Consider the following 9391-nt stretch of genomic DNA (forward strand, 5'->3'; position numbering starts at 1 on the left):
GGAGAGAAAAGACCTCTCTGTCTGTGTCTGGACCTTCATTATCATGTGTTAATATTAATGCAATTTGAAAAAGAAACAGACACGGGAGACACACGGGGTGAAGAGGGGCTTGTTCTGCGCTGAGTGGAACAGCATGCTCCCGATCCAGACGCGCCTCTCRACTTGCAGCTCTCGTGCAAGACGACGCTCTCCGAGACGGGCCTTCCTCAAACATTGTCACTTCACCACGAGGTTTTGATTTGGTAATAATGCATTTTGTATAAGCCGGACTTTAGATCTGAATTTGCTTTGCGGTGAAACGTAAAACATCATACTTTAGTAGCAACTGATGGACGTTGAGTGTTTTAACARACTCTGACGGTTTGCAACTAATACCGATCCAGCTTTAGATAAAAAAAAAAAAAACAGTGTCCATGGCAAAGAAAGGAACTCTTGCAAAAATAAAGATTTGGTTTTGACACATTTAGCAGATCAACAACTTAAAAAGTTGCTTGGATTGTTTTAGATCATTATAAAAATGGATGGAGAAATACTTCAATGCACCTGATGCTACCGTTGCTACATACCCGTGTTTTTAACTAACATACTGTATCCACATTTAAGCAAGCTAAAATATTGAGCAAGTCTAGATAACGGCACAAAAAAGGCTGCAACCTTTTATTTGACAGTTCTTCAGCTGGACAAACTAAAAAAAAATCTGTTATTCCAGTGATCCAGAACATCTAACATCCTCATTTTCTGCAGAAAAGTCAGGTCAGGTCATGTGCTGAATTGCAGTGCACTGGTACATGGAATTGGTGTGGTTATGCACAAACTTTTGCTCCAGGGAATACAWCACAAATGAGGTAGCCATGAGGCGCAGATGAATACAGTACATTGATGCTGAAACATCCAAAACCTGATCTAAATCTGGTTTTGTCAGTTCTGATAAAAGTAGAGATTATTTCAGATTCCTGCACTGCAWCTGACACGTGGGGGGCACTTTGTGGGAGTACCTACAGGCCATTCTCTGAGCTCACCAGAGCAAAGCCACATTACAAGCGCTGGGTCAGAGTGTCTGTTCATGGAGCTCCCATCACTGCCTCCCTTGAACAAACAGGAATCTAATCTAAAAAAATGTTTAAATATCAAGAAAACAAGCCAAACTTTGTCTTTAAATGATGTGTTGTGCCTTATTATTGCAAATTTGCAATAATAATAATAATAATAATAATAATAATAATAATAATAATAATAATAATAATTTTTTTTACTCTAAATTAAATCCAATTACTGTTTCAGAAAGCTTTTTTCTTTCCCCCTATCTTCAAAAAGCAGCTGAGAAACCTGAACATAGTTGCCCCTGCTGGACTAACCTGTAACTGTAGATGCAGTAGAACAGTATTTGAGTAATATTCAAACATTGCTATCCAACTAACTCCAAAATAACATCACCGACTTTGTGCATCCTGACAAAAACACAAGAGCTTTTATAAATACAACTTCATTAATAACAGGAGTGAATTGCTTTCTGACATCTTATGAATTTGCTTGCATCATTCGTTATTAAACACCTGTAAAAAGATTTGGAAACATTTGCCTAATTCAACAGGATATTATTTTTAGTTTACAAATTTTGCCAGATCTTACTTTGTGAGAACAGGTGACAAAAGAACAAAATGAGGGAACACACACACATGCAAACACTTGGACACACACAAACACACACGCACACATTCCAGTGGGATTAGTTGAAAAGACCATGAGCATTTCATCAAGTGTTTCCTATTCAAACAGGCTCSAGAGCAGATCCTTGGAAAAGCTCAAGTCACCGACATGGCTTTTGATTGTAGCTTAATGTTTAAACTGGGTTCTAGGTGGAATAAAAACCAGCGTTATCAGTCATCTTCTGATTAATAAGTCCTGGTAAGTCATGCAGTTCTGCCTCAGCTTGAACCTCACACCGTCTAACACAAGCACAATCACACGCTTGTGCCTGTTTTTTTCTGTCTATCTGACCCCTATGAGGTAACCGGCCACTGAAACAAGATTTATAGTTAATCAGTCTGTATCGGCAGAAGTCTGCATTGGACTGAGCCAACTTTAGAACATTACACATTACCACACAGGGAGGGAATGATGTCAGTTAGGATACAGAGGTTGAAAAAGGGGAGGAGAGGGAAGAAAAGTGAGGAAAGAAAAGGGCAGGAGGAAGGAAGACAAGAATGAAACAAACAKATGATAAGCAGCAGGTAAAGGGAATTTTAGGATTCAAAGATGACTGTTGTGTAGGCTTTAGGCCAGTGAACTTCCTCTACTTCTACCCTTCCCATCACAAGTCCCCTTCCACATTACTTATTCCTGCTTGCAAAGGCACTGACGTCTCCCAACATTCAACATAGAGCTATTGATTTCTCTCAGCACTTAAAAATGCAATTCAAATTCCAACAAATACATTCATCTTGCATTGCTTTTTTATGTGAAGGTATGTGCTAGAGAAGGAAAATGTGAGTTACAGCTCACATTATTAATGCTTTTCACTTAATTAGTATAACTGTTTTTATTTGAGCATCAATTAAACAGATTTGAGGTCATATTTTGGCAAYCAGTTGCCATTAAATATTGTCATCACACAGCCAGTCAGCTGTTTTTATTATTTAGTTTCAAATTCTCCTGTTTAATAAAACAAAAGAGTTGCCATCACATAGAACAATATGTGTGTCCACCATGTCTATAGAGAATTTTAATTTTGAGTACCATTTGTTCATGTAACAGCAGCGGCTATTCTACATCGACCGAACCAACCACAAGTACATGGTTACAGATGGATTCCTCCAGAGCCTGCACAGAACAGCCACCAAGTGCCTCCTATCAACTTCCAACACCACAAAACCCTAATTTAATCAACAAACATGAGTAAACAGGGAAAAAAATAGGAAAAGGGAAGAAAAAATAAAAAGTACCATTAAAAGACAACAAAACAGGAATTAAAAAGGGGGAATCGTCTACTATTGCTTTGCTCATAAAAATCTGAGTCCTAGAACAGCACCACCCCGTCCCTTCAAACACACAAACACTTTAACATTATGCTAATGAGCTTGCTAATAACAGATACCACTTAGGACCTGCTAATTAAAACCTATTTGATTCAGAGACACTTATCAGGCTTAACAACAACAACAACAACAACAACAACAAAAAAAGACGCTTAATTTTCCCATGAAGTCAAGCAGAGTTATGGCCACCTTTGGTGTTTGTCAAAGCTCTTCTACTCCTTCCCCTCCTTCTCTGGCCTCATGTCTGTCTCTGTCACTCTGTCTCCTGGCTCAATTGCCTCTAATGGACGTGCTTTATCTAGGCTGACCTAACCATTGTCAAAGGAAGCAGAATTTGTGAGCYTTTAGAGTGGGTACACTCATCAATGGACGTGGGGGTGGGTTGGTGTGAYGGTGGCGGCAACTGGGAGAGAACGCCGGGTGCGAGCGGGTGGGCTGTTGCTTGGCAAGTGTCCATGCATGCACTCTTCAGGCCACTTCGTTAGGCACTGCACACACACACACACACACACATACACACACACACACACACACAGACAAAACCCATCTACCAGTCTTGGTTTCTCTTCACGGTCATTGAAACTGGATGGCACTGTAACACTGAATCAGTGAGACAAGAATGTTTTACTAATTTTTGGAAAGAACGGAACACTACAATGCACTAGTATAATAGGTGATACGAAACGATACGATACGATATGAAATGATACGGTATGGAATGGTAAGATAAGATACGATAGGATACGGTACGGTACGGTGCAGTGCGATGCAATGGAATGGGATCCGATGGGATGCAATGCGATGCAATGGGATGGGATTCGATGCGATGTGATGGGATGCAATGCGATGTGATGGGATGCGATGCGATGGGATGCAATGCGATGTGATGTGATGTGATGCGATGGGATGTGATACAATATGATGCAATACAATGTGATAAGATTAGATAAAATGTGATGTGATACAGTTTGTTGTGATGATGTGATAAGATAYAACATATCAACGACGTACGTAAGATACGACATACAAACAAAACCATTAAAATAATTACACAATCATAAACTATCAGTGACAAACCTTGCACACTTATTAAAAAAATAATAAAATTTTTAAAAGATTTAAATATGCACCAAAAAAGAGACAATGATGTACACATCCAGTAGATTATCAAGAGATAAACTAAACAACAGTTTCATGGAAACCTCATGAAAACAAATGAGAGAAAATATTTCCTTGGTGGGTTTGAGGTTTTCTGAATAAACCTTGTATTGGAAAGCATTCTAAACTGAAGATGTATGTTTTTTCTCTTTYGATGTTGTTTTTATTTTCTCAGGAAAAAAAACGTCCGGAAAGAGAAAACTATCTGGGAGAAAGTTAGAGATAAAGCGATGCAACAAGACTTTGACCCCCTCAAGCCCAGAGGAGAAACCGGATAGGGCCACTTTAAAAATCGCTTAACACGCTCAACACAAAAGACAGCTGAGAAACCTGAGCCCTGTTTGATTTGAGTGTCAGGGTGGGAGGCACTAATCTGTGGACATGGCGTACACAGGTGGTGAAACAATCAAACAGCCTCGCACTTATTTCACACACACACAATCACACACACAGACATGCAAAAATAAACAAACAAAAAAACAAAACTAACATAGCAACCATGAATACACTTGCATGATCATGAATTAAATCAGACATTAATGAAAATATACAGAACATTTAGGAACACACACACACACTTTCTGGAGGGACCATGCAGAAACCTCCACGTGCGTGTCTGCAGGCAGATAGATTGCTGTGAACCATGGTGTTATTTCAATGGGCCAAATAAAGACAAGGTGGATCAGATTCCCAGCTCCTGTTTCTCTTTCCTGCCTTTCACCTCCTTTTTTATGTGTCAGTGGCACACGCACTGCCTTGGCGATGGAGAAATTATAGGAAAAGTACATGAAGGGCAGCCAGGTGTCTAACAGCTGTGCCACAAGAKATGGTATTCTCAATTTTTTAAGCTTTTAATGGCATCTAACAAAAAGATGCATTAAAATAATGGCCAACTTTAGACATTTGCTTAATAATATGAACAACAGTCCTGTTAGGGGTGTAAATCACCAGTTTTACCACGATACGATGTATTGAGCTGTTTGGATGACAATACGGTGTTTTTTAATATCACACAGTCTGTCATGATACAATTTTGATTCAAGTCAATACACAAATGATTGTGATAGATGGGCATTTGATATTGATCCACATTGGAAATATGATGACAACATGGATCAATGTTTTCATTTTGCCTCAATGTAATTTAATCATTGATCATTTAATCAATATATTGATGTGGATCAAATTGTTACACCCCTAATTTTGAGAAAGAGTAAATGTTTTTCAAAGTCTACATGTTTACATTGTTAGGTGGTATGAGAGTTAAATTGTGTAAAGTTTTTTTTAGAACCAATAAATAGTATAAACCTAAAGTTAAACATTACATATCACCCACAAGCATACATACAGTAATTTTATGCATCTTTAGCCAGGCAGTAATATATGCTGTTGCTACTCAGGCAACACAAAAGCCATCACGAACTGTCAAGTGAGGTAACATGAACGCCTCATATTATGTGTTAATCTTATTAACAGTCTGAAAGCGAGCAGTGAAGTGTACGTTTTTAGTTGTATCCAAGCAGGTCTCCACTTCCTACTGAAGAATGTTGGTGCCAGCRTATAAAGTTTGCTCAACATAAACAGAACCTGCAATTAGCATTGTCTTATCAAAGCTKAGCTTCGATGCATCAGAAAGGATTTGTCTGTGTTGTGCGATGATCACACAAATCACGATAGGTGATGTCTGCATGGAAAGGGGAAAAAAAAGGTTGACTTAAACTTTGTGATTGATTACGGCTTTATTAATTATGTACTTCTCGCAATGTGCCACTGAGAGAGATTGGATGCTGCACAAGAAGAGAAGGGGGTCTTCCCCAGAGGACCCACTCCCCCCAACTCATACATTTACGCACACCTCGCTCACATTTACACACACACGCACACACACTGGCCCTTAGGCCAGTCTCTGTAATGGGATCCTTACTGTTATTTCTGCTGAATAAAATAAATCCCACTAATTAACATGTTAACATGATTGATGGGTCCTGATTCTACAGGGAGCAGGGAACGTCTGTCTGCACTCAAGCTGCATTGCTGCCGACTACATACAGGCCAAACACACGCACACACATACACACAAATTGTAAATTTTGAGACTGAAGAGAAAATGGAAATATGAAACATGCCAGACTTTAACAAAAAATTAAAACAAACAAAAAATGGTGTGTGTTAATATGAGTGGCTGATTAGCGTTTGGCCACAAACTTTAGTTGCTTCTTTTTAACAAGCCRTCATGATGAAGCACCCATGATGCAATTCAGTTTTAATACATATCCTGGAGTCGAACTCATTTTTTTTCCCGCATGCACAATCATGTAACCTAAACACAACAGAAGATTAACTGTTGTTTGAGAGTCATGAGAAAGAAATAGATAAATTACAGCACAGTGACCTGATGTGGGCAGAAACATTAGCCTTGTTGTTTGAGGGCGAGCTAGAGAACAATCAGAATCTAATCAACCTATGAGGAAACTCAAGACCCAGGATAYGTACAATCATGGGATGAAAGCACCTGGATTGATGGTTAAGTTTTCAAACTYACCTTACATGGCAGTTAGATTAAAAAACACAACAAATAAACGTGTTAGACATTTAAGAAAATCTGAATTATGCTTTTATGTAACGCTTTTTTTCTGTAAACTACTTTTTGCAGTTGATGCATACAAGCGCATCTGATTTAGGGAAATATGGGAATAAAATATGTATTATTATTAAAAGCAGTGTGTGAGCTTCAACCTAACTGAGASAATGTTTTAAATCACCAATATCATGGCCAAAAACACTGGTCCAAATTTTTAGAGTTGCATCTTCTTCATCTTCGACAACAGCTTACATTTTTATCATGTTCATGTTAGTATTTTATTGATAGTAGGAGAGGAAAGGAAAGGAAAGGAAGGGAAAGGAAAGGAAACAAAAGAAAAGGACAGGACAAGACAGTAAAGTAGAGTGGAGTAGAGTAGAGTAGAGTAGAGTAGAGTAGAGTAGAGTAGAGTAGAGTAGAGTAGAGTAGAGTAGAGTAGAGTAGAGGAAAGGAAAGGAAATATCAGCTTATAATCACTTTACATTGATGCCATCTGAACATGTTTGACCACCACATCTTTAATCTGAAAGGTCCACAATCCATTCAGTGTCTTGGCCTGAGCTGACAGTTAATAACTGAACAACACACTGGTTTGTCTGCCTCTTATCACCACCAGCCTCTTTGTCTTTGAGCAGTTCTCAGTAAAACTGTGAAGTTGGAGGACTGTCAGGGGCCCACATCTGCTGCGTCTGCCTTGTTCTTTCTAAATGAACTAATCAGTAGTGACAGAGCACTACATGCTTTTTCCTATCTCATTATTTTAATTAACCATTTATATGAATGCTTCCCATTTCTCCTGTTTTTGATGTTTTTTTATTTTGTTTACTTTTTTGCTTTTGCATTTTGTTAACACATTGGCATGCAGGTAACAAAAACAAAGAGACAAAAACACAGACATAGTTACAGTTGTTTGACTGAACACTTTGTAGTCTCCCACTTGTCTTGCTTTATTATTTATTTATTGATTTATTTATTTACATATTTTTGAAAACTTTATTAATTTCTTTTAAAAAATAACAAAACAAAATGTATATACAATAAAAAATACAAATCACAAATAAAATGAAAGGTGGCAGAAAGAAGAAAAATAATTATAGTATTTGCAACTTTTTCTTATTTCTCCAAACAATAATAATCTACAAACAAGAAAAACTAAACAAAAACAACCTCAAATCCTTGTTGAACAACAATTTGTATGAATACACATTATATTGTTTCATATTTCTTTAACAAACTGACTTTTATCATTCTCTTAAGCATAAACATTGATCTGGCATTTTTGTCATCACTTTCCAGATTTTTCCATAAGTACACCACTCCCTCAAACTAGTTCAAAACCCAGGTTTCACAAACATCTCTACCCCCTTTAGATCATAACAACTTTCTCTCTTAACACAATTTAATTGGTTGTTTATACATTTGTTAACCTTATATTATAATCAACCAACTCATAGAATTTCAACAATTTCAACTGACAAAATGTATTTGATCAGTGACTGTAGTGTTTTCTTGTAATAATTCATACAGCTCTTTTCTGTAAAACAAAAATTGTGGTCATCCTTTATATCCTACCAGGTCTGCCAAAAAAAAAAAAAAAAAAAACAACCCTCTAAGTCATGAGCAGCGGATCTGTTTTGTGCTAATGAGCATGGATAGATGCCTGCACTATACAGTAACTTTGAGGATGTTGAAGAAATTTAAAGTTATTAGAGGTTAGTACTGATGTTARAAGCACAACACTATATTCTTAGGTTTTCCTTTTCATAATATTGACAGTGTTTAATCTATTATGTTTTGATTGATAATAGATTAGTTACGTGTCCGAAATATCTGTGACAACACATAATTAAACGTTGTGATGACWTTAGCTGAGGATTTTGTCTGAATGCCTGTGATTCAGCCGTAGGTCAGTAGGGGGCGAACGCAGGCACTGAAGAACATGTATAAATAGATGAACTTCCTGGTTTTTGCCAGTGTTTGTTTCCTGTCAGCTTGAGTGACAATAAACCTCACTCAGATCCAGAATTCTGGTGTTGTATGGYTTGATTCCTTCTACAAATCATTTTATTTAACAATGGTGTTTTTAATGTCGACTTCAGTTTATTGAATACAAATTTTCTTACAGTGTTTTAAACAACAGATCTACACATGGGCATTAAAAGTGTGGAAAGTGACCCCAGTTTCTCTGATACTGACTCATTCCATCACACTACAAGTCTGTGCCTTAGGAAGCGAGTTCCTGACACAGTTCCTCTACCGCTTAAAGTTCAAACTTTTCCGCAGCGGTTGCTGTGGGTGAAGGCGGCACTGAGTGTGTTTAGTGCGTKTGCGTGTTGTGAGTGTGCGGCTGTGTGTACGAATGACAAGGCACACCTTCACAGGAGTAGAGGTGAAAGCATGGACGTGTGAGGGTGTGCGTTTGGAAGTGGGCACGTCTACGCGAGCGTGCAGGCACTTCGCTGATGAGGTGAGAATGATGAAGGCCATTCCTGAAGCCAGTTGCCATGTGCAGCTCATATGTTGGGTCTTTGTTAAAGAGTTGCTCTTTGAAAACCCTAAACGAACACACACACACACACACACACACACACACACACACACACACACACACACACAC

The 9391-nt window shown here is 38.1% G+C and overlaps 1 protein-coding gene across 12 annotated transcripts in view; it reads right to left on the reverse strand.

The window, feature by feature from the left end:
• Positions 1-9391, reverse strand: part of mecom (MDS1 and EVI1 complex locus) — a 159418-nt gene that overhangs the window by 62035 nt on the left and 87992 nt on the right. The window lies entirely within an intron of this gene.

This window comes from Austrofundulus limnaeus, unplaced genomic scaffold (assembly GCF_001266775.1).
Source record: "Austrofundulus limnaeus strain Quisiro unplaced genomic scaffold, Austrofundulus_limnaeus-1.0 Scaffold173, whole genome shotgun sequence".
NCBI lineage: Eukaryota > Metazoa > Chordata > Actinopteri > Cyprinodontiformes > Rivulidae > Austrofundulus > Austrofundulus limnaeus.